Raw genomic sequence first — 26,804 nt, 5'->3', positions numbered from 1 at the left:
GATTAAATGGACCATTCACATAGGGTCAGCTCCTCTCCACAATCCCTGCAGATATGTTGCCTGTATGCGTTCCCACCACTTGCTCTGTGTTTTTTATCCAACCAATCCCATCCCAGAGGAGGTGGTAAGAGAGCTTTTTTTTTTTTTTAGCTTAGTCTGACAGCTTTTTATGGAAGATCGCAAGACTGGCATGGAATCAAACAGAACGCTTAACCCGAACCCTGCCTTTGTGAGTGACTGCCTTCATCACCTCATGTTTCCCCACCCTCCACACCCCAGACCATTTAAGAAGCAGGGAAGTTTAAAGTAAAAATCATTGCTTTATCTCTGTCAAGAAGAAAAATGCAGCCGATGGAATCAGCTCCAACACAAAGGGCTCAGGTTACATCAAAACAGTAGTCTCCATTCTGCATATGTAAAGCTATAAGTGTTTAACTCAGGAATTTCTCCCTCCCCCTCCCCTTCTGAACGCCCTTCATAGAATTTAACCAATCTGCTACAACCCCTCCCTGCCAGCGCTTGCAACTGCAAATCACTCTGAGCAGACCATACCCAACACAGCTGTCAAACTCCCCTTCATTGAGTTTTGAAAAATGCTGAATTACTGCCAATGGCCACTCCACACATCACAGAGAAACTGCAGGGCATAACAGAAGCCTCGGGTGTTTTGTTTTTGGTTTTTTTTTAAGCTGGACATACTTCAGGCTAAGCCAGAATGTGCAGCCACGATTCGGGGGGAAACAGAGTCATGTCTGTACTGGTCCCTGATAGCCCGCAGGGACTTTGGGGTAAATGCAGCTAATGTGTGGACTGGCACACTCCATTCTAGAGGAGATTCAAAGTAAAAGCCCTGTGTGTAAAGCCTCCTGGTAAATATGTGCTCAAAGAGGATGGCTGATGTGATTTCATCAAGAACAATTTGCTCTGATCCACTTTAGCCAACAAAGTCAGGCAGAGAAGGCAGTGTGGCATACAGGTCTGAGAAGGACAGGAGCCCAGAGTACAGTTCAGCAGATGTGTTTCACCTTGCTTTAGTCCAGCACTGAGTGAGGGTAAGGGATTGCCTTTCAACAGAGAACAAAGAAACAACTATTCACAATGCAGTATGAGCGGATAGAGACACTGAAGTACCTCCTTGAAGTCTACTTTGGCTTGCTTTTTTGTCCTTTGCTGAACACAGCCCTACTTCCTCCCTAATCCCTGCTTATATCTACATTCTCTTTTGTTTCCTTGCTGAGCCCCATCTTGCTCTCCTGAAATCCAGGACAAAAATGCCATCAACTCCTAATGAATCAGGGGATAGAAATCCATATGAATCGTGTAGAATCCAATGAATCCATCCATCGCCACATTTGGCCAATGTGCGCTGTACTGAGTGTACAATACAGTTGAGAGGCATCCCAGCTAGAACACATACTGATCCAACATCATGGCTTTTAGATGTTCCAGCTGAGTTATGCTCTTTGTCTCCCTCCCTCCTTCTCTGGATTGGGAGAACAGGGGAAGAATACAAGGTAAGGGAAGAGGACCTACCCCCCTCAGTACATAAAGAGAACAAATTAGCTGCTGCAGCCTGGCATTTCTAGAGCCGGGTGGGTGCCCTATAATTTCCCTGATGCCACCTGTGCTTTGTGCTGTGACTCACACATGAATCACACTCCAGTTGCTAATTCACACCAAACTCAGTGAATTTAGCCAGTGTTTCTGCTGGGTGGGTGGAAGGGAAGAGGTTCGGGTGTGTGGGAAGAGGGCTAACCAGGATGCCCTTCCTTGAGGAATGGAAGCCCAAAAGGAGTGCTTATTATGCTGTGTTCTCATTTAAAGCAAAACTATGCAGGCATGGCAATTCATCCCCTGGCACGGCTGTGGCCAGGAACTGTTCTCTTCCTCAATTGTTCTGGAGAATGGCAACACCAGGGATCTCTTTGAAGAAGATGAAGGCTTAAAACAGTTCTTGTTTAATTGAGTTTGTATGCAAATGTAAGATCTACTTCAGCTAGAATGTTAATTCACATGACAAATGCCTCTTGTTTATTTTCTCTTCCACAAGATCAGAAAATACCACTCCACTCATTCCACTGTCCAACTATCTGTTGGTCTTGTTGTTCTCCCCATCACCCAATTGTCTCTCTGAGATCTTTTTGTCACTTGGAACAACAGTGGGTGCATGATGTGCATCTCTTGCCATGCTTCCAAGCTCTCCTGGGAAGGAAGATCACATGCATCCCACCCCCACCCCAGCATATGGAGAGCTGCATGGTACTCCTGATACATGTACAGGAGAGCTGCATACATCCCTCCTTTGCACAAAGACCCAGAAGCTCAGAAGCAGGATTTGTGAGACCTGTTTCTGATAAACTGTGCTTTCCCCAGTGTGCTAGGGCAGCATTTTAGAGAGCTGAAAAATACTACTCTATGTCATCTTTCCAACCTAATATTATTTTTTTGTAAATCACATTTCTTTTGACTTTTCTTATGATACATTCTCCATCTCAAATCCTTTATTGTTATTGATCTTTTTTGAGTTTTTTCTAATCTATTGCTTTGTTTAAAATACGGAGAAAGTGATTGGATGCAACTAGTCAAATCTGAGACCTAAGCAGCTATACCATGAAGTAGAATAAGGCAGCTATATTAAACAGCAGATTTGGAGCACAGACAAAAAAGAAAAGAAAATACAGTAGCCAGCTGTGTAATGTTTAGATTTTACTGTTCTCTGTGTATACATGTGAGTATACAAAGCCCCCAAAGTGCAAGATGCTTTATAGTCTTTTCTTTACATTTTGTATTTCTTGTTCTAGCATTGTATTGTCTTCTTGTGAGCATTGCTTTGTGCAAATTTTTGAAAGTGGCATAAAATATAAAATCAATTAAAAAACACCATTTGGATTTTCTGGCTCAGGTTGCAGGACATCTTGGACTAATCCTACTGAGCGGAGCGGTAGTATTACTTCCTATTACTTACATTCTATTTTAATCTATCATTAACCCACCAAATATATAAGTTCACAAATCTCCCCTTTATCTTACTTATCACTCAGTTTCAAGGGACTGATTTTTCAGAGTAATGATGCACATGCTGTGGCGCAGGAAATGCACTTTTAGTGTGACTTTTTCCAAAAATGATCTAGGGGAAACCTCTCTCTCTTTCGACTCCAGAGAGCCACAAAAAACAATTGAGCTAGATGGACCAATGGTCTAATAAAGTAGCTTCATACATTCATAAATCTCCTTATCTCTTGCCTTGAATAGCAATTAGAAAATATCTCTGCCTTTGTTGGATTGCCACAAGGCTTGGTTCATTGTGAGTGCTGCTAGAAATAAATACTCAACATGAATAAATTCATAGCACTGCTGGACTCCAGCACAGTACTATGTTTTCAAGTGACACTTGGTTTCTTTATAAATAGAAGAAGAAGAAAAGATCTTAATGAATTCAGTCCAGTTCAATCACTAAAGACAAACAGGAGGACAACCCCTGGGTGGAAATGAGACTGCCCAGTAGGAGGAGGAGCTTGTTTACTTGATAATTGGGTTGGGTACAGCAAGTGATTATTTGCTCCAAGGACCTTTGTTCCCCAGAATTCCTCTTAACAACTTGGTTTTTGCAAGAGATGTGCTATGGAAAAATGAGACTGGTAACTGATTAAAGATAGGATTCAGAGTCAGGAAGGAATGTTCCCCGAGGCAGCCTGAGGCTATATCCATGCTACAGAATTCTACCTTTCCATCAGTTTAACTGTTGGGGCTTCTTTCAAACAACCCTGGGAACTGTAGTTTGGTAATGAGAATTCTGCTAGAGATCTGTAGCCTACTCATAGAACTATAATTCCTAGGTTGTTCAAGAAGAAGGAATGGCTGTTTACTCAGTTTAAGTCTATAATGTGAACTAACTTTTAACTTGTTTCCCCCCATACAGTATTTATTTATTTAATGAGGCTATTCTGACAATCACTAGAAACCGGGCTAAGGGAGTGGTTGTGAGATGCTACGACATGGCTTTGCGCCACAACAACTCTTGAGGAGACCCCTGCCAGGAGACCCCAACAAGTCTCCCAGCCTCAGGGGTCTTTCCAGGATGCCCCACACTCTCGCATGGAGCATTCTTGGACTTCCGGGGGGGGGGGAGCAGGCGGGCAAGCCCCCAATCCCCACCACCCCTGCTGGCTCCCTGCCCGTGTCCCCGCACAAACCCTAACGGTGATTCTATAATGACCAAAACTTGTACGTCTGGGTGGTTTAAAATTAAAATCATTTAAAACATCAAATCAATCAATTAACAATTAAAATCATTTAAAACATTGAAGACATTTAAAACCCGACATTAAAAATTTAAACATTAAAATAATTTAAAACCAACATTAAAAATTAAAACCATAAATCTAATTAAAAGCCTGGGTGAATAAATGTGTCTTCAGTGCCATTTTTAAAAAGTTGCCAGAGATGGAGAGGCTCTTATTTCAACAGGAAGCACATTCCAAAGCCCAGGGGCTGCAAGGGGGAAGGCCCGTTCCTGAGTTGGCAGCAACCGCAGATGTACAGTGAGGGAAATAAGTATTTGATCCCCTGCTGATTTTGTCCGTTTGCCCTCTGACATAGAAATGACCAGGCTATAATTGGAATGGTAGGTTTATTGTAGCTGTGAGAGACAGAATAACAACAAACAAACCCTCAAAAGCCCAGTGCCCAAAAGTCAGCGATGGATTTGCATTGTAGTGAGGGAAATAAGTATTTGATCCCTTCACAAAAGATGTCTTAGTACTTGGTGGCAAAACCCTTGTTGGCAATCACAGACGTCAGACGTTTCTTGTAGTTGGCCACCAGGTTTGCACACAACCCAGGAGGGATGTTGTCCCACTCCTCTTTGCAGATCCTCTCCAAGTCAGAAAGGTTTCGAGGCTGATGATTGGCAACCTGAACCTTCAGCTCCCTCCACAGATTTTCTATGGGATTAAGTTCTGGAGACTGGCTGGGCCACTCCAGGACCTTCATGTGCTTCTTCTTGAGCCACTCCTTTGTTGCCTTGGCTGTGTGTTTTGGGTCATTGTCATGCTGGAATACCCATCCACGACCCATTCTCAATGCCCTGGCTGAGGGAAGGAGGTGCTCACCCAAGATCTGACGGTACATGGTCCCGTCCATCGTCCCTTCGATGCAGTGAAGGTGTCCTGTCCCCTTAGCAGAAAAACACCCCCAAAGCATAATGTGTCCACCTCCATGTTTGACGGTGGGGATGGTGTTCTTGGGCTCATAGGCAGCATTCCTCCTCCACCACACACGGCGAGTTGAGTTGATGCCAAAGAGCTCGATTTTGGTCTCATCTGACCACAACACTTTTGCCCAGTTCTCCTCTGGATCATTCAGATGTGCACTGGCAAACTGCAGACGGGCCTGTACATGTGCTGCCTTGAGCAGGGGGACCTTGCGGGCACTGCAGGATTTCAGTCCTTCACGGCGTAGTGTGTTACCAATTGTTTTCTTGGTGACTATAGTTCCAGCTGCCCTGAGATCATTGACAAGTTCCCCCCATGTAGTTCTGGGCTGCTTTGTCACCGTTCTCATGATCATTGCAACTCCACGAGGTGAGATCTTGCATGGAGCCCCAGACCGAGGGAGATTGACAGTTATTTTGTGTTTCTTCCATTTGCGAGTTATCGTGCCAACTGTAGTCACCTTCTCACCAAGCTGCTTGGCGATAGTCTTGTAGCCCAGTCCAGCCTTGTGCAGGTCTACAACCTTGTCCCTGACATCCTTCAACAGCTCTTTGGTCTTGGGCATGGTGGTGAGTTTGGAAGCTGAGTGACTGCTTGCTTCTATGGACAGGTGTCTTTTATACAGGTACTGTAACAAGCTGGGATTAGGAGCACTCCCTTACAGAGGGTGTTCCTCATCTCAGCTCGTTACCTGCATATAGTGAAAAGACACCTGGGAGCCTGAAATCTTGCTGGTTGATAGGGGATCGAATACTTATTTCCCTCACTACAATGCAAATCCATCGCTGACTTTTGGGCACTGGGCTTTTGAGGGTTTGTTTGTTGTTATTCTGTCTCTCACAGCTACAATAAACCTACCATTCCAATTATAGCCTGGTCATTTCTGTGTCAGAGGGCAAACGGACAAAATCAGCAGGGGATCAAATACTTATTTCCCTCACTGTACCTCTCCAGATGATCTTAACAGGTGGTGGAGCTCATGGTGAAGAAGACGTTTTCCTGAATACCACAGTATACTGTGTGGTATCTGTCATTTCCCTGAGCTATCCAGCTATATTTATTATTTAGAATATTTATACATTGCTTTAAAGAAAAAAGCTTATCAAAGCCTTTTACACAGCAACAGGAATGAGAAAATGGCTCCCTTTCCCATAGAAGTTCACAGTTTAAGCACAAGGGACACACCAGCAACAGTCACCAAACTGATGCAATGCTGAGGATGGGATGAGCTGCTTCTACCACCATCACCCCCCTCAAGATATGATAGCCACCACTTTAAAAGATTCCTCTTTGCCCATTTAACACGGACACTGTAGGCAGAGCTGAGACAGGACTCTTAGTCAATGCTTGCAAATCAATATTGCAGACTTGCCAAAATGTCCCTTGTATCCCCCATTCACCTGAATGGGAAAATAGGGACATTGTTGGCATGTATGATATTGCATTGAAAGAAGGGTGTTAGCTCCCCCCCCCCCATACTAATATCAATATCATTTGGTTTTGCATTAGGGTTGTGAGAAACTATCAACGTATACAACAGATTATCATCCCAAAAGGAAGTTTTTTAAAAAAAAATTTTTTTTAATTGGTTTTTAATAACAATGCAGAGCATAGACTGGAAGGACTATTTGTAGCATAGGAAATTGTATTAATACAGTCCTGCTCCTGTGACGCAACCAAACCCTCTCCCAACCCCCAATCAAGTCCAAGTACTATAATTCACCAACTGTTAAATATACAAAGATTGATAAACTAGGTAGAATCTAAAATACAGAGCACTTTACCAGGAGAAAAGAGTTTTTAGTTTGTCCGAGGTGTTGATGGGATCTTTGTCCTGAGACATAGTTCCAATCAGGCTGCTATCTGGAATAATACTGTACACCAGTATGTATTTTATCATGCTTTTATTTGTGGATATTTTGTCTAACATCAGTTGCCAGATCTTAGAAAGGCAGCTATGGACAGGAATATGACCTTTCTTGTCCCAGCAGTGACAAAGAGAGCCAGCCTAGCAGCTGTGTCAAGCAGGGAGAAGAGTTCTTTCTGTCTTCCAGGCATTCAATCTGGTGGAGTTAGATCCAGTAAGAGATTGACAGGTTGCACAGGAAAACAAATTTGAAGATGGAGAATTATTTTCTTAAAATACTCTTCATGAAGGAGCTCCTTCCATAAGAGACTTCTGTACATAGAGATTGGGGTGGGATTTTGCCCCGGATTATTATTATTTTTTAAACTGGAAATCAGGCTGTCATCTTCTAGGAACAAGACCTTCTCTGCAGCGGCACCATCACTCCTTGTGACGTCTGTGAGGCTAGTTCCTTTCTGGGAACAGGCTTTGTGTTTTGGGCTGTAGCATATTGTCAGTTTCCTTGGCCTGTTGCTGTTCTGCATTTACAACTACCATTCCTCAATATTATTTATTTTACATTGCTTTTATAATACTGTACTGGTATTTTACCATTTCATATTACTGCCTTGAGAGTCCTCTGTGTGGAAAGGTGAAATTAAGAATTACTACTACTACTGCTGCTGCTGCTGCTACTAAAACATCTTTGGAGCCTAGAACTCAGCAATAATCATGGATTGGAAGGGGTGTGAAGTTGGTAGGAACATGTTTGTTCTGCATGTGGGAAGGGAATGAGGACCTTCAGCTGCTCCTGGGATAGGTTAATGTTATGTAGTAGCAGAGAAAAGAAGGGGACTCTAAAGCATGGCTACAGCAGACCAAAGAGGACCTGGCAGAGAGCTAGTAATTGCTTCCAAGAACTTGTTTGGCTTGAGTGAATCGTGAGCCATGAGAAACACCAATGTCTCCGGGCTGAGTGTTCTGTTACACTGTCTCCCACAATCAGCCCCTTTCCCCACCCACGCTCCCACTTCTATCCAGATCATATGGTGGCTCTATGTGGAGGTGCAGGGACGGGGGGGGGGGAATACTTTATTTCTAGTGCTTGCTGAATCTGCCTCAACCATGGTGCACCCAGTTGCTTGGCAACACAGAGGATGCAGAGAAAGAAAATGCTCCTTCCAGTAAACAGTTGGGTAGGAACAAGGGGTGCGGTGGGGGGGGGGGGAGATATCTAAAAATAGAGAATGCATAAAAATAAAATTGATTAAAGCATTATAATAGTAATAGTGGGCTGGGGAGACAAATAACCCTAGTTTGCAGGACTGGTGCATGTGGGAATACTAACATGCTGGGTTGTCAGCCTTTCACACATGAGCAGCCCAATAGCTTTCACAAGACTGGATGTTCCACTTTCTCCACTGTGACTTTTAGCACACTGGTATATATACACATGAATTTTTCAGAGTGTGTGTGTGTTTGTGTTCTGAAAGTGGCACAATACTTATTCTTCAAATTTCTATTCCAATGACCTTAGGCCTGAGGGTGGTTTATAGCATTGCACAATAAGGGTTTTGGACCTTAGCTTCCAAACAAAAGCTACCCACCCTCCTCCAGCAAATCATCAGGCACTATAAACAATGGTCAATGCCACCCGCTCTCCTTTTCTCTAACATATCAAAATGGAACTAGCCCACCATCAAATCTGCTATGAATTTGCCCTATCCAGGGAATTCTCATGCCTTCTACGACAACCCCTTACCTATCAGAATTCCTCTCTCTTCACCCAAGTGCATGAATAGCACTAACTTGGTTGCCTGCTTGAAAACTCAATTTGTTGGGAAATTAGATTGTGTGTGTGTGTGTATAGTGTTTAATAATAGCCTCTCAAAAATTGCCTACAAGCTGTTAGAGAGCTCAGGAGGAGATTTCTTTATCTGCCCCAGCTACAGCAGACGTGCACAGGTAAGGGAGCACTACTAATTAATATTGTCTGGAAACAGAGTTAGTGTTCTAAATAAAGTAGTTTATTTAGGAAATCCATCAGGGAGAAAGATAAGACCTCCATGCTTGGTTGCCAGCTTCATACACAAAGTGGGGATGGGGAAAGATAGAAGTCTATCTCTGCAGGAGGGAAAATTAAACCTGAGATTATTAGTGTAACAAAGGCAAATCAGAGTACAGAAAGCATGTTCAGAAGAGAAAGCCCTTACTGGCCATTGCCACCCCTAATGCCCCTAGTAGTCAATAGGGTTGCTGGTTCTAAGAGTCGATGCCATCAGGAGCTGCATCTCCAACACAATTTTTTACATAAAAGAGAGATGGCCATTTTCTTTCTCCTTTCAGGTTGTCTATGTGTATGTATGAACTGCAGAGCTATGGGATTTTTTTCTAGGCTAGTAACTTGTAAATTTATTTGCAAGGCTATTCTAATCCAGTTTTATTTCTCCAGCCCTAATCCCAGTCTTTCATACTGGCTCACATTTTAACGGTGTAACACTCGTCTCAAATACACATCAGTGCCACAGAACTAATGTTATACAGTATGCCTCTTTTGGGAGAAGTCTGCTGCAGATGTGAAAACATGCAGATGGAGGAGTAGAATATGTGCCCATGTGTACAAGCACATATATTGACATGTTTGCAAAAGTGAAACTATGATGGGATGCTAGGGTGGTTGCCGACATTGGTATATGCAAATGTTGGCACTTTAAAATTTTAGATGCACTGGAATAATGATAGAATGTGTACATTAATGTTCAGAGCATGTTCTGCATATGTGTGTTAGACAGACACAATTATACGTGTGTTAGACAGACACAATAATAATATAACACAATTATATGTGTGTTAGACAGACACAATAAGACAGACACGTGGTGTGGTTGTTGTAGATGAAAATAAAGAGAAGTGAGATTGTCTCTGTACACAGAACCAAAGTGATACAATGGCAGCATTCACATGTAACGCAGAACTGCAGGTACAATAGACCCATGATCCTACGTTCCCCATCCACCCGAATTCAGATGTACTGGAGAACAGTCTTTCTGCAGTCAGTGAGACTGCACAGAGGAGGGGGAGCTGCCTGTGTAATGAAAATATCAAGTATTTCCCAAAGCATAGTTGGAGTTTTCCAGCTGGTTTGCAGTTTATTATTTATTCATCATATTTTTATACCACTTGATATGTACATCTCTAGTCAGTATACAAAATTTAAAATATTTAAACGTCAACACAGATTAAACTACAGAACACAATAAAAATAGCATAAAACAGTTCTTAACACAAATTATTAAAATTAATTGTAATTAAAAGCCAGCAAGAACAGGAGAGGGTCTTCCTGAAAACAAACAGAGAAGGAGATGCTCTTATTTCAGCAGGAAGCATATTCCAAAGCCCTGGGGCAGTCACAGAGAAAGCCTGGTCCTGGGTTGCCACCAAATGAGCTGGTGGCAAACATAACAGGACCTCTCCAGAAGATCATAACAGGTGGCAGGGTTTATGATAAAGGAAGTGCTCTCTTAAATAGCCTGGACTCAAGTTTAATTTGTGTGCCCATCTGCCAGAGCACCAAAACTCCCTGACCATCCTTTCTCTGCCCTACTAAATACACCTCTTGTTGTAACGACTAGCATAAAATGAGAGACTGGGCTGTGGACAGAAATCCCTAATAAACCCTGCAGAACAGAAAGAGACTGATCATGATCATCTTGTGTCCAGGGCCATTGAAAATATAAAGTGTCATGTTTCATGAAAACTTGTCTTTATCCAAATTCTATCTGCTCAAGGATTTATTAAATATATTATTAGCATTTTTCTTCTTGAGATCTATTGGTCCTTATTGCTAGCTAAAGATGATCATGACAGCAGATATGTCTTTGACTGCTTCCTAATCACATTTCTGAAGGGAGAAGGAAACACATGCACAATACACGTTTGTCATAATACAATTTTTCTCTGTCTGCCCTATGCATAGACAATCAATGCTGCAGCTGCAAGACTTGTGTTCTTGAAATGAACAAACACACACCACATCCCAAAAGATATAGTGTACAAATTTTCCCCCACCCAGAGATTTATCTCAGTAGAAGCAGTCCTAATTCTGGACAAATCTGTGAGTGTGTCCATCTCAGTTTAACTTGTACTAAGGTCCTACAATTGTTCTGATCTCTAAATAATCAGTGATAAAAGGTACAGTGTGCCGTCAAGTCGGTGTAGACTCCTGGCACCCACAGAGCCCTGTGGTTATCTTTGGTAGAATACAGGAGGGGTTTACCACTGCCTCCTCCCGCACAGTATGAGATGATGCCTTTCAGCATCTTCCTATATCACTGCTGCCCGATATAGTACCAGCAGTGATTCGAACCGGCAACCTTCTGCTTGTTAGTCAAGCATTTCTCCACTGCGCCATTAGGTGGCTTAACCAGTGATAACCATTGCTGAAAGCTCTTTGCCAATGAGCTCTGAAAGCTGCTCTCTTCCTGTATTTGAATGGTGACACTGGAAATTTAGTTTTTCAGTAGCCAATGAGAACACATGAGGAAGCAAGTAGGGTACAAACTATGAAACACAAATTAGTGTCTGGCTGTCATTTTATTAGTTGAGGCAATGGTGGTAAACCAACCAAATGCAAACCACTAATTCCCACCACCCCTTGCCTCTTCCCCTCAAGTTTTCCTTCCCCCATGTCCTATCTCTACCTCTTCTGTGAGAGCTCTATACACACTTACCACAAACCTTTCTCAATTAAGATCACTGAGCAACAGGCGCCTTGATCCCACAGTCACCATGACAACTGTATGTTACACAAGAAGGATGTGAAATTATAAACTGCCATACACCTCCAGTAGCTGGGAATAGCATCAAATGAGAGACTGGGCTATGGACAGAGATCCCAGCCCTGCAGAAAAGAGAGAGAGAGGTGTTGATGGTGGGAGACTAGGGATGCTTGGATGGATCCTGCTCAACAAGGATGTTACCATCATTTCTTCTTTTCACCATCAGTACTGAAATACAAATGCAATGTGGAAAAAGGGAAACATTTTCAGTCATCAGTTATGAGAGGACGTTAGCAAGAGATGAGCAGATTCCGACTACCTTATTTATAAAACATATATTCCTAGAGAAAGAGTTACCCTTGAAATACATTGGAAATAAAATGATTTTCTTGGTTTTCAAAAGCAGCAATTGCACCTGGATGGCAAAATGGAACTATACAAGTAGCCAGCGGAGTAGGTTATCCGTCGCACATGTAGCCCGAGGGAGAGAGCCAGAGTTGGGGGCTGCCTCAATTTTAGGATGCTTGGACAATCCTCTCCATCTCTTTTGTCTTAAGGGCAAGTGGCCTGACAGCATAGTCACTACCACTGTTTCAGCAAGAAGTGAAAATATGCCTGAAAGTGGCATATTGCCAAAATGCATTGGGCACAGGAAATGTTTTGTAATTAATTTCACATCCCTTTCACCTTTTTGGACTTTCACCTCACTTTTTTCAGGCAAGGAGTGGCAGGGAATTATTATTATTATTATTATTACATTTATATCCCGCTCTCCCTCCAAGGAGCCCAGAGCGGTGTACTACATACTTGAGTTTCTCTTTCACAACAACCCTGTGAAATAGGTTAGGCTGAGAGAGAAGTGACTGGCCCAGAGTCACCCAGCTAGTTTCATGGCTGAATAGGGATTTGAACTTGGGTCTCCCCGGTCCTAGTCCAGCACTCTAACCACTACACCACGCTGGCTCTCAGGCTCTGTGCTTGACTTTCCCTAGAAATTTATTGCAGATGTCACTTTGCCAGGATTTGTGGGTTCAAGGGGGAGGCCTGGGTTATAAAAGCAGCAGATGCTACAGCCCAGAAGACTTGTTCACAGACTGTACCACTTCAGATTGCAGGTGAGGGAAATTGCATGGCTGAATCTCTTCCTCATGAGGAAGTAAAAAATCCCTCCACATATCAGTACTAGTATATCAGAGAGAAAGTTAGACTAGTACCCTTATGCCTAATATTCTATGTGCAGGGTGGATTTTTATGTGCAGGAACATTCAGTTATGTTATCTGTACCTACAAGTCCAGTACAGTCAAGAACAATTTTACCACCTCTCTACTGTTTCGGCCTATGGCAATTGACCAAAGGGTGTGAGGGAGAGGAGAGAAGGCAAGTGGCAAGAAAAGAGTGTGTGGTGCATCTGCCCTCCCCCTCCTGGAATTATAAGCAAAACTGAGGCAATCCCAGTTGAGTTGCTTCTCACGCCCCACCCCAGCTCCACTCAAGAAAATTTCTTTGACCTTTTTATGAATTGTTTATGTTCTGAACCAGAGGTGCTATTCCTCACAGTTGCATGAGGAAGGATAGCTTTAATGTGAGCACACACCCCCCACACACACTTTAAGGCAGCATGGGGCCTTGTACCAACAGCTGGTCCATCCTCCTTTTCCAGCTAAAAGAAGTCAGATTGGCAGGATAACAATAGGAGAAAAGGAATGAGTAAGATGTTACCGATTGCCTTGGAAACGCATGCTCCCAGTCCCTGTGCCAGAGGAGGCTGGCAGCTCAGGCGGAATCGCATCCATCCCCCACCCCCAGACTCTCCTCTCACTTGTGCTGAAAGTAGCATGGAAACATATGGCCCCCACACACCAAGATTATTCGTTTACAGACATATGCCAGAGATCACACGCAGTGCAATAGTTACACAGATTTTGTACACATTCCTTGCTCTAATTTACCAACAAACTCTGCTGCCAACCCCAAATATTCAAACATACGAGGACCTCCAAAATTAAGAGACTCAGTTGAAATAAAGTGATGAAAACACACAACTGGGGGTTCTTTTGACTTGTGTGTCCATGCATGCACGTGCATGTGAGCAACATCCAAGTCTTTAGGCAATACTACATTTATAGATACCATCTTTGCTCTGGAAAGCAAATAGGTACCAGCTTTGCTCTGGAAAGGTTATTAGCTTTCTTTTATGTCTGTACACACTTAAAAAAAATAAATCTCAATCACCAATGTGAGGCTTTTCGAGAATACTTCAAAGGCAAGAGTTGGCAGCCCTGCAACTGACACAACACACAGTTCCAGATATGCAGTTCAGCTTCTGTGCAGTTTGCTTTATTTCTACTCCGAAAGATAGTCAGAATACACTGGTACAACATAAATCTTGTACCTTTTATCAGATATAACTCATCATATCACCCAGAACACCATGCCCCACAGAATCACCACCACCACCACCACGAAGACTGCACTCCTAAACACACTTATTCGGGAGCAAGCCACTCAAGGAAGTGGGGAGTACAGGTACTACTGGTGTCAAGCATGCAGGATTGTGTTTCCTTGTCCAATTAGGAAAGAAACTGGGAGCTGGTGTGATTGCAACAGGATGAAGGAAGAAATGATAAGCTGAAACAAGACTGTGGTTCCCAGAGCAAACATATAGGCCCCAACAGGCCCTATTCACTAGGGGCACTTACTATTTTCTGGAAGATGTTCCAGCTAAATTACTGTCCTGGTTTTGTACCTACTTCTGCCTCTTGGGGATGCCTTGTTCAGTTTTTCCTCATGTGAGTTGTCCTCCTTCAGGATTCAGTTCCCTTCTTAAGAGTATCTAGAAATGAAGCCTTAGAGTAGACAATCAGGTGCATTATGTCTCTAGGGCATCATATAGATAGTGCACCATGCTAAGGCACAAATGCAGTGCACTGTATAGAGCAGGCAGAATCCAGTATTCAGCCATGTGTAATAGTGAGTGGAGGGCTTGAACATGAACCCTTGGTATGAGAATTGATTGTTAGACGTGTATCCCTATTTCATCTAAAAAATACTGGAGGATATGGGGTGGATGCATCTGCCTTGGTAATCTTTAATAATGAGCTCTGCATACACTTGATTACCTGTTTTCCATTTGTGGCATGCTTGTAGTCAGAATTGTATACCACACATCCCAGTCTCCTTGGCAATGCCCACTACCTATTCACAGACATGTTCTTATTTTCATCAGTGAAAAATATGAGGGCATAAAAAGAGGCCTTTTATTTATGTAGCAGAGTATTTCAGGAGCTCACTCCCATTACAGCAGACGTTAACAGGGCCCCAGGGGCAACGGCTTGTAAATTATAAGCATAGAGATTCATGCAAGGTTGAACTATTCTATTTTATTCAGAAGTACATGATAGAAAAGACCTATACATAACCACTGGCAACATGGTGGTCAAATAGAGACCTGTAGAAACATGGTGTTCAGCGAAAGAGCTAGAAGCATTATGTGAAAAAGTAGTAACTCCCAGGAAGTTCCTGATTGATTGAATGAGTGAGTGAGTGCATGCCGTCAAGTCGGTGTCGACTCTTAGCAACCACATAGATAGATTCTCTCCAGGATGATCTGTCTTCAAACTTGGCCTTTAAGGTCTCTTAGTGGTGCATTCATTGCTGTTGTAATCGAGTCCATCCACCTTGCTGCTGGTCATGCTCTTCTTCTCTTTCCTTCAACTTTCCCCAGCATTATGGACTTCTCAAAAGAGCTGGGTCTTCGCATAATGTGTCCAAAATATGATAGTTTGAGCCTAGTCATTTGTGCTTTGAGTTAAAATTCTGTATTGATTTGTTCTATGACCCATTTGTTTGTTTTCCAGGCTGCCCATGGTCTCCTCAAAAGTCTTCTCCAGCACCAAAGTTCAGAAGCATCAATGCTTCTTCTATTTTGCTTATTCAAAGTCCAGCTTTTGCATCCATAGAGTGTCATGGGGAAAACCATGGTCCAAATGAATCTAATCTTTGTAGGTGTAGACATGTCACAGCATCTAAATATCCTTTCCAAGGCCTTCACTGCTACCGTACCAAGTGCTAGTCTGCAGCATATTTCTTGACTGCTGGATCCTTTACTGTTGATGGTCGATCCTAAAAGGCAAAAGCTATCCACCACTTCAACATCTTCATTGTCAATTCTGAGGCTGGTTGCTGTGCCCATTGTATTAGTTTAGTCATCTTTACATTTGTTTTAGTCCCATTTTTTCACTGTGATCCTTTATTTTCATTACTAGAGCTTGCAGATCATCCACATTCTCAGCTATCAGAGTGGTGTCATCAGCACAGCGCAGGTTATTGATGTTTCTTCCTCCAACTTTAAAACTATGCTCATCTTCTTCCAATCCAGCTTCTCTCAGTATATGTTCAGCATATAAATTGAATAAAGAAGGAGAAAGTATGCAGCCTTGCCTTACTCCTTTGCCAATCTGGAACCAGTCTGTTTCACCATGTTCCGTCTAGACTGTGGCTTCCCGTCCTGTGTATAGGTTTCTCATGCAAACAATAAGGTGTTCTAGGACACCCATTTTCCCAAGGATATTCCACAACTTGACATGGTCAACGCAATCAAAGGCTTTTCTGTACTCAAAGCACATATTGACTTATTTCTGGTATTCTTTGGCTTTCTCAATTATGCAGTGTGCATCAGCAATGATCTCTCTTGTTCCTTGGCCTTTTCTGAAACCAGCTTGAACATCTGACATTTCCCTTTCCATGTAGGGCTCTAATCTGCGTTGGATTATCCTGAGCATTATTTTCCTAGCATGTGAAATTAAGGATATTGTGTGATGGTTTGCTCAATCTGTTAAGTCTCCTTTCTTTGGTATGGGTATGTAGACTGAACTCTTCCAATCTGTTGGCCACTGTGGTGGTGTTCAAATTTGCTGGCATAGTTTGGTTAGATCCTTGACTGATTCTTCTTCTGTTGCCTGCCATATTTCTGCAGCTATTCCATCAACTCCTGTAGCCTTCCGACTTGGTAATGACCGGAGTGCTGATCTAATTTTAGCCTCCCTTACTAGAGTTTCTTGCAAGTAGGGAATATCTTCTAGAGTATCTTGGATGCTGACGTCCCTGCTGTACAAATTTTCAGTATTCTCCTTCCATCTCTGTTTGATCTTCTCTGAATCAGTTACGGTCTGTCCTTTGGCATCCCTTAACATACCAATTTGAGGTTGAAACCTCCCTCTGAGTTCAGAGATCTTTTGGAAAGCTTGCCTTGTTTTTCTGTGTCTATTTCCATCCTCATGGTCTTTGCAGATGTAATTGTAGTACTGCTCCTTGTCTCGTCTAACAGTTTCTGAAATTCCCTATTAAGTTCCTTCCTGAAGTCTTTATCTTTCTTGACTTTGGCTTCTCTCCTGTTCTTTGCAGTTTCCACCGTCTGTTCTGACATCCATTTTGCTTTCTTCTGTTTCTTGGTCTTTGGCAGTCTCTTTTCACATTCATCCTTAACATTTTTTATTTCATTCCACGTTTCATCTGGTTCCCTATCAATGAAGTTCAGAACTTCAAAATGATTCCTGATGTTTTCCTTGAAAATGGTGGGTACATGCTCAAGATATATCATGGAAGCTGGATAGCTTTGTTTTTCCACTTTAGCTTGACTTGGAACTTGCACATGAGCAGTTTGTGATCTGTTCCACAATCGGCCCTTGGCCATGTCTTTGCTGTTATAACTGAGCTCTTCCACCTCCTTGCACCAACAATGTAATCAATTTGATTTCTGTGTACTCCATCTGGTGATGTCCAAAGGCAAAGGTTGTTTGAAGAATGTGCTAGCAATGAAGAGATCATTGGCTTGGCAGAAACTATAGTCATTCTCCTGCTTGGTTTCTGTTTCCTAGGCCATATAGGCTGACTGTTTTCCTCCTTACCTTTCCCAACTTTGGCATTCCAGTCTCTAACCACCAGCATCACATCTTAATTGCATGTTCTGTCAATTTCAGACTACACTTGAGCATAAAATTCATCAATTTCCTCTTCTTCTGCATCAGTTGTTGGGGCATAGACTTGAAGAACTGACATGTTAAAGGGTTGTCCATGAAATCTAATTGATATTAGTTAGTCACTGACTGCATTGTACCCAAGTACTGTCATTGCTATATCCTTCCTGACGATGAAAAGCAACACCGTTCCTTCTTTGCTCTTCATGTCCTGAATAGTAAACGGTATGGTTTTCTGACTGAAAGTGTCCCATTCCAGTCCATTTTAATTCACTGATACCCAAGATGTCAATCTGTAGTCGATTCATTTCATCTTTCACTGTGTTGAGCTTTCCCATATTCATGCTTCTTACGTACCATATTCCCATTGTGATTCTGTCTTTGCAGCTTCAGATTTTCTTTTCCTGCATGACAACATCAGCTGCCAGACGTCCAAAAGGCTTTAGTCTAACCGCATCATAAACACCATCGGTACTTTGAGAGATCCTCAGATCTTCCTCAGCAGCATGTTGAGTACCATCCGACCTGAGGGGCCCATCATCCAGCACTACATCAACAATCATTCCATTTTGGCTATCCGTGTGGTTTTCTTGGTAAAATACAGGAGGGATTTACCATTGCCTTCTCCTGCGCAATATGAAATAATGCCTTTGTCGTTGTCACTGAAGTGATCGTCTGCCTCCAGCACCTTCTTATATTGCTGCTGCCCAATATAGGTGCCTGATTGCTTTATCTGGGCAGCTGGGATGACCTTCGTGCTTTGGGTGACCCTACTGGGAGTATACCTCCCGGCGTACTTCGCTCATCCCTCCCAGGAACACACCCACCCACCCATTCCGCCACGATGAGGCAGCATAGCAAGACTTGGTGGTGGTGGGGGGGGGATTCCTGAGTACACTATCAATTGAAGGGTCATAGAGGCAGAGATAAACAGGAAAGAGACCCTGACTCCCTCCACTCTTAATGCCCCTAGTGGTCATTAGGGTTACTGGTGCAAAAGGTTGATGCCACCTGGAGCTGGATCTCCAACAGCAACAGCCAGCCTTGAAGCAAAACAGAGACTGTACAACACCACCAGCAGGAAAACTAATCACTAAAAGACAACCTCACAGCCAGAATGAGTAGCCTAGATAACTCTCAAATTATTTCTGTTATGCTGTGTTGAGGTGAATTGGGACAGTTGCTTTTACCTTTGGGGAATGCCCTCCACAAAGAGCTTCACCATGCCCCCTCCCTCAGTGTGTGTGTGTTTTTTTGTTTTTGTTTTAAACACAATTAGAGAAATCTTTTAAAAGAGGCTTTTAAATGTTTTATCTGCTGTTTAAATCTGGTAGGTTTTAAAAAGTTTTAGTTCTCAGTTTTTAGCTTTCTATTAATAACTTAATTTGAAACTTTTACAATTTGTAGTTTTAAATGTGGTTATAGTCTGGTTTTTTAACTTGTTTAACTTGATTAATGTTTTGTTTTACATTGTATGTGCTTTGCTGATGTTGTGAGCTGCCCTGAGTAGTAATGTACTGGAGGAGCAGGGTATAAATATCTTTTATTAGTGTTAATAATTTTTTTTAAATTATTTCTTGTTTACACAAACAGGTTTTATTGACTGGTTTGTTTTATCCAGACATCAAATCCTTCTCAAGGACCTGGGATGCTAGAATTTTGTTATCAATATTGTGGTTGTTATTATTATAGGTATCATCACAAAATGTAGGCTTTTCCCAGTAAAGCTGCTTTTTGTAGTTGACTGATGGTGATTTCTGTGGCCCCTATGGTGTTGAGGTGATCTTCAAGGTCTTTTGGAATTGCACCTAGGGTGCCAATTACTACTGGGATTATTTGGGCAACTCCATTGCTATATCGCTACTGAATATACGGACAGTGTTTAGCAGTGATTTGATTTCTGACTGGGCTTTCCATACAACTTCAGATCGTCCATGTACAGCAGATGGTTTATTTGACTTGATGTTTTAGATGTTTGGTATCCAAGGCCTGTTTTGTTTAGTATTTGTGAAAGTGGGGTCATGGCGATTACAAACAAGAGAGGGGATAGTGAGTCCCCTCGGAAAATGCCTCTTCTAATGCTAACCTGTCCAAGTGTCTCGCCATTGATTGTTAACTGTGTACTCCACATGCTCATTGCTTTTTAAATAAATATCTGAATGTTTTTGCTGACACCAGTTGTTTCTAAATATTTTAGTATCCATGTGTGAGGCAATGTATCGAAGGCTTTCTTGTAGTCAATCCATGCAACACTTAGATTTGTTTTTCTTCTCTTGCAATTTTTTAAAATCATTTTGTCAATCAGCAGCTGGTCTTTTGTGCCTCTGGTGTTTGGGCAATTTCCTTTCTGTTCAACGGGAAGCTGTTTGTTAGTTAAGTGTTGCATCACTTTGTCTGCTATTATTCCAGTTAATAATTTGAACATGGTTGGCAGGCAGGTGATCGGTCTAGAATTACTTGGAACTGTACCTTTTGCTGGGTCTTTCATGATGAGATGAGTTTTCCCAGTTGTTAGCCATTGTTCAATATCACCTCCTTGCAAAATGTGATTGAACTGTTTTGATAGTTGTTTATGAAGGCTTGTTAGGTGTTTAAGCCAAAAGCCATGCAGTTCATCGTCGCCTGGAGCAGTCCAATTTTTAATTTTCTTTGCTCTTTCACTTATTAATTCTGGTGTTATTATTAGATCTTGCATTTGTTGGTTACATTTTTGACCTCTTTCACCCAGCCTGCTTTTTTATTATAATCTATTGGATTGTCCCATAATTTCCCCCAGAACTGCACTGTTTCTTCTTTATTTGGTGTTTCTAGGTTTCTTGCAGTTTCTCCTTCTATGCTTTGGTAGAAATGTTTCTGATCCGACTGGAATTGGAGATTCTGCCTGTGTTGTGTAATTCTGGCTTCGTATCTGCTAATCTTCTTTGACACTGCTGTTATTTGCTGCTTTATTATTTCCAGGACTTCTCTAATTTTCCTTGAATCTAGGTGGTATTTTTGGATCAGATACTGATTGGTGTTTTCATTCTTCAGCTTCTTGTCTTTCATATCTTTCAATTTACTAGCATCTGATCTAAGCCTGGGGATTTTATTTTCTAATCTAATCTTCCATTTAGGTGATGTACTACTTTCTTTTTTTACAGGTCCACTTATCTTATATCCGAGTTCTTGTGTTGTTATTGTTGCTGTACTGTACATTAGTTGGTTTGTTTCTTGCAAATTCTTGATTGTTATTTCTGCAAGTGCAGCATTGACATCTTTTAATGCCTGAGCAAGTTGTTTTTTGGCAACTGTTTTTAGAGCTGGAAGTCGAACCCTGGTGGTCATTTGGTTCATGTGCTCAGTTATTTTTTGCTTTAGTTCTTGTTGCTTTTCTGTTAAATGGCATTCGGGTTTTTGAGGTGGAAGCAGAAGGGAGGTTACCTGGTTTTGATTTTGGAACAGTTCAGCAACAGTGGTATGCTCTATTTCCAACACCTCCTCCACCTGCGGCAGAGCAACTTCTTCAGTTGGTGGTAATTTTTCTTCCATATCTTGAGCCCGTGTTGCTCTTTGCAGTTCTTCCTGCTCAACTCCTGTGAATACTTTATTTCTTATTATGAATCTTCTCTGGTCTGCTAGCCTTTGTTCTGTTATTTCTGTATCTGGATGCTTCTCTTTCCAAATTTGGTACATTCTTTTTAAATAACCTCTTCTAGTTGGACTAGACTTGTAATAGATCATTATTCCCTTGTTGGCATTTTTCGTATATTTTTTTCGGTTAAGCAACGTTTCTTCCAGTAACTTTGAAGTCTCCAGCCCTGGTTGCTCAACTGAAGATCCTGAGTCCTGTTGCCTACTTGCCACCAGATGTCCAGGGACTCCAGCACCTGGTGCGGTCCTTGTTGACCTGGGCGATGACCAATCCGGTATAGATTTATTAAAGTTACGTTTTTAGTTATAGATTTATTAAAGTTACGGAAATTATGGGACAATCCAATAGATTATTATAAAAAAGCAGGCTGGGTGAAAGAGGTCAAAAAATGTAACCAACAAATGCAAGATCTAATAATAACACCAGAATTAATAAGTGAAAGAGCAAAGAAAATTGATGATGGGAGAGGCACTCTTCGTCTGGCTCCTCTGGTGAGACCTGTCCAGTATGGTTGGACCTCTGGCATAGCTCTCACCTTCCTCAGAGCATGCAAGCCCCACAACCACACCAAGGTAGTACCTCACTGGGGGTTGTTGTTGTTGTTGTTGTTGTTGTTATTTCACACCTTCAGACAGGTGTTATTGACTGGTTTGTTTTATCCAGACATTGAGTCCTTCCCAAGGACCTGGGATGGCTGAATTTTATTGTCAATATTGTTGCTGTTGTTATAGATATCGTTGCAGAATATAGGCTGTTCCCAGTGAAGCTGCTTTTTGTAATTGGCTGATGATAATTTTTATTATTATTATTATTACTACTAAATAAATAGTATCTCTCTAACTGTAAGAAAGCCACAACTTTAAAAGTTATCTTTGAGTCCAATTAGCAGGGGTCAAACAACTGACACAGAACCTGCAGTCTCAATGGAAGGAGATAAGAGCCCTGCTTGTTCAGCCAGTACAGGAGGTCAAGCCTGACCCAGAAGTCCAAATGCAGAGTGCCACTGGCTGAGGAGATCCACAAGGTGGATAGGCAACAGGAAAGGCTGGACTGAAGTTTTGTAGTCAGTAGCTGAGAACCAGGAGGTTTCACCTATTCAGGTGCCTGCCAGCACTGTGGAGAGAGAGTTAAGAACTGGAAGGAAAGGAGCTGAAGATCCTGAGGGCTCAGGTAGTGTTCTTGTCCGATAGATTCTTTATTACACTCAAAGACCAGAACACACAATAAAATGACAATTGACACTAATTTAAAAAACACTAATGCAAAGTAGTCAGCTCTTGGCGAATTTTACAAGCAATAAAATAAAATTTTGCATCAATTAAGAAATTAAGTCATTCTGATCAGATGACAAAAATTAGAGGTAAAATGAATCTGAATGGCCTGGAAAGTAAACTAAAAAAAGTTATGAAACGTGTGTGAATGTTCTTATTATGAAGTCAATATAAAAGAATTTGATCTGTTGATTCAATAGTGCCCAATCCACAAGGACAAAGCCAGGCTACATAGGGAATTTTCTTATATTTCCCTTCCAGTATGGCCGTGGCTAACACATTAAAACATTCTAAAGTGAAAGCCCTCCTAAATTTAAGCACTGTAATTTGACTGAAGTATCTTGTTGGCCTGAAGATAGAAGATTGGCTGCTTAAAAAAAGAAAGAAAGAAGAAAGACAACTCTTGAAAGGGTGGATTGATCTAATTGCACTTCCATATCCATCACCTATTCTTTAAGAGCTAACCTGGCTTGCTCAAAATCCAACATCAAAAGAGGTCCCTGGGAAAACCCAAAGTAATGAAGCATCTGTTGAAGAAATATTTTCCACTTCATGCCAAAATTGTCAACTAATGTCAGTGGGGCTAATCCTACTGGGGGAAAAGACATCCTTAGTCAATAAACAAGGATGCTTAACCATAACCCAGTCCTGGTAGAGGATCACATTGGGTACACATTGTGCTACTTGAAAGATGTTTCTTAGGAATTTAGATTGCACAGCCTCCAATAAAGCAAAATTATTGTACGGCCTAAGTTATGCACCATATAAAAGCTGTGCTCAGGCTTTAACTACAAATCGCTTTATTGCCGCTGGGATAAATAGTGCACCTCCAGAATGATAAAATGATTCAATAGCTGTGGCTGATTTCTGGGCATTTTGTATAACGTAAGTCAAATGGGTACTCCATCTACTGAAGGCATGGAAAACTATGCCTACATATTTAAAGATCTGTAGTTGTTCAATTTCATGGCCATTCAACTGCCAAGAATGACCTTTTCGGTGCTTCACAAAGATAAGAATTTTAGTTTTAGTGTAATCAATCACTAAGGCTTCTTCATTGCAATATGAAGCAAAAGAGCGTAATGCTTATTTTAAACCAACCAGGGTCCGGGACAGTAGGACTGCATCGTCCACATAAAGCAAAATTGCAATGTGTGTATCTGCCAACTTTGGGGATGATGGACAAGATTATCCATATTAGATACCAAAGGATTAATAAATCGATATGTCGGCGATGCAATGCTCATATTAACTCCTCAACAAAAAGACCTTTTTATTGTGCACACAAAGAAAAATTACAAGTTGGTAAACATAAAAATATAAGACATTTTGGTGTGACACACCATTCTCAGTTAAGTAAAACAAAATGAGCATAGATGAAAACCTCGGTTTCCCAGCTGTTAAAGTCCTTAGACATGATAACACAGAGTTCCCTGACTGGTGGAGAGATAATTGGGGGGGTGGGGAGGAGAGAGAAGGGGGAAACCCCTAAAAATTAAATATACATGGCACCAATATGCAACCTTGCCTAATGCCCCCCATGTCGGAATTTCTTTAGTAAGATGGCCTTGCTCGCTGCAATGAACTTTCAAGCAGGAATTTTCATAAAGTTTGTATAATAAAATAAGGATGTGCCTGGAACCTGTTTGAAATTCCAGAGTTCAAGCTGGTTCGGAGGGGGGGGGGGGGCGGGTTCCTTTAAGGGGCAGGGAGGTTGCCTCTTACCTGCCCATCCTTGCCCCACTGCTTAGCCCGCACCAGCACTCTGCTAAAAGTTGTGTGTGTGGGCGTTGGCCACTTCTGTGTTGATGCTAAATGGAGCTGCAAGGAGGAACGCTGCAGCCCTGCACCCATGCTTTGTAGCAGAGCAATGGTGGGGGAAAGGCAGAGGGGCAGGGATGGGCAGGTAAGAGGCACCCTCCTTGCCCCTGAAAGAACCCCCCCTCCGCCCTCCTGGGAGTGCACCGAACCGGTTCTGTGCACATCCCTATAATAAAAGTAATAGGCACCTATCTATGGAGGAATTATTCAGCTTGCACGACAACATAGCTCTAGAAATTAAATCAAAACACAAACGTAAAATTGATAAAGGCAGTATACAATATAGAACCAGAATTAGCTGTATACTTTTCAACCAGATGTTGCAACATAAGGGTGTGGTCTAATGGGGAGTGGCCGGCTCTAAAGCCATCCTGTTCTTCTGCCAAAATATGTTCAGACTTAAGCTAGTCCAAAAAAATTTCATTTAGATGTTTAGTGTAAAACTTGATGATTATACTTAAGAGATGGATGGGGCGATAATTGGCAGACATTTCCCTTTTTAATATATAGGAATTCTTATAGCTAAGCCCCAGTCCCTTGGGTCCAACATGGCATGATTTATGAAGGTGAAGCGAGAGGCTAAAACTGGAATCCACCACTCAAGTTACTGCATGTAATTTCTGCTGTAATATAATAATTGCCCAGAGCTTTGCCAGGTTTGAGCTGTTTGACCAAAGACTCAATTTCCACGCATGTTACAGGTGCCCACCGAAGGAACAGATCAGCATCAAGCTCAAGATTAATATTGGACAACTCATCCTGTGTGTATAAATATCTGAAATGATCCTCCCGCACACCCACCAAGATAGAGGGAGAAAAGCAAGGAGGACAATTAATCAAGTGTGAGGCTATGAGATGCCAAAACAAGGTTGAGTTCTTTGATTCAGACGCCGCAATCAAACGGTGCCAGAAAGCTCCAACCGCTTCCCTTTTCTTATTTTGTAGCAACATATTACTTTTTCAGAGCTAATAAATCCTGAGTAGAGCAGAATGATGGATCTTCTTTATGCTGGTTAGAGTATTTAACCAATTCTCTCTTTGCCTCTTGGCAGTCAGAATCAAAATACAGCTGAGAAGAATTAGAAAATCTACCCCTAGATTTAGAGGATTCAAATGTGGTTAACCTTGTAATGTTCTTGTCAATTCTTGCTGTAAAAGGCAAAAGACTACAAAGAGAGAGAAAAATACTTTGGGTGAATGGCTGGTTACAGATGTATTTACAATAGAGATTCCATTTCTGGGAACATGGTCTAACCTTCCTTGATGAAGGATCATTGACAGGAGTTAGGATACACTTCACAAGGACTGGGGGGAAAGTTTTGGCAGAAGCCCTATAAACCTTATCAAAAAGTATTTAAATTAAACCCTGTTGGGGATGGAGATGGAGATGAAAGCCTGAAGGTAAGTACAAGATATTATAGAGACTTAGGTGCTACATAAGAAACTGGAAGAGTTGTGAGTTTATCTAGCAAACCGTACAACAAAACAGAAGCAGCATAATATCCATGGCTGCAGTAGGTATGTGCACGAACCTGTTCAGAGGCCCTTTTACAGGCCTCCAAACAGGTTTGAACACTGGGAGGTTCAAAGGCGAGGGGGGCGGGGCATGTCGGACTTTAAGGGCAGGAGAGGGTGCACTCACCCCTCCCTCTGCTCAGTTCTTGTAAAGTACTTTGGAGCAGCAGTGTACCTCCCTGCCACCCCGTGCCCTCTTTAGCGGGAAGTACCTGGTGCTGGGTGCACACATATTTGGCGGGATCACGCACGAGCGCAACATGCATGCATGTGGCCGGTACTTCCGGCCACTTCCAGCTGAAGAGGGATGGGGCGGCAGGGAGGTATGCTGCCGCCCCAAAGGACTTTACAAAAACCGAGCGCAGGTGGGGGGAAACGGAGAGAGGGGTAAGTGCGCCCTCCCCTGCCCTTAAAGTCTGATGCCTCCACCTTCGAACCACCTGTGCCTGGTTCTGTGCACATCCAAAGCTTGCAGTGTTTATACGCTGTGTATTAGTGTATGAACAAGATGACCTTGATAAATGATGAACCTAACAAAAAGAAATTCAACAGAAAGTACAGTTACATTTATATCCCGCTCTTCTTCCAAGGAGCCCAGAGCGATGTATATGTCCACATTTAGGCAAAAGTAACCAAATTTGCCTAATAGATTTCAGTACTGGGAATATCTGGCATCTGCAAAAAAGACTACTGCAATGTTAGGTTGCATTATTATTATTATTATTATTATTATTATTAACATTTATATCCCGC

At 42.1% G+C, this 26,804-nt stretch overlaps 1 protein-coding gene and 1 long non-coding RNA gene across 8 annotated transcripts in view; one reads left to right on the top strand and one right to left on the bottom strand.

The window, feature by feature from the left end:
• Positions 1-26,804, bottom strand: part of GPRIN1 (G protein regulated inducer of neurite outgrowth 1) — a 95,300-nt gene that overhangs the window by 47,789 nt on the left and 20,707 nt on the right. For 2 of the 7 annotated variants that reach the window (XR_008315477.1, XR_008315475.1), the window contains 2 exons: positions 11,790-12,065; positions 10,183-10,399 (listed from right to left, as the gene is read on the bottom strand). The exons of 4 other annotated variants lie outside the window; for them this stretch is intronic. The gene's annotated coding sequence lies outside the window, so the exon portion shown is untranslated. Of the gene's footprint in view, positions 1-10,182; positions 10,400-11,789; positions 12,066-26,804 lie in introns of those variants that run through there. One more of the 7 variants, XR_008315476.1, reaches the window with a different exon arrangement.
• Positions 180-25,527, top strand: LOC128343332 (uncharacterized). Its single transcript, XR_008315480.1, has 2 exons — positions 180-229; positions 25,238-25,527. It is a non-coding gene; the product is annotated as an uncharacterized LOC128343332 (long non-coding RNA).

This window comes from Hemicordylus capensis, chromosome 2 (genome assembly GCF_027244095.1).
Source record: "Hemicordylus capensis ecotype Gifberg chromosome 2, rHemCap1.1.pri, whole genome shotgun sequence".
Lineage (NCBI taxonomy): Eukaryota > Metazoa > Chordata > Lepidosauria > Squamata > Cordylidae > Hemicordylus > Hemicordylus capensis.
The sequence above is the reverse complement of the archived record's forward strand: the minus strand, read 5'-3'. Positions and strand labels throughout refer to the sequence as shown.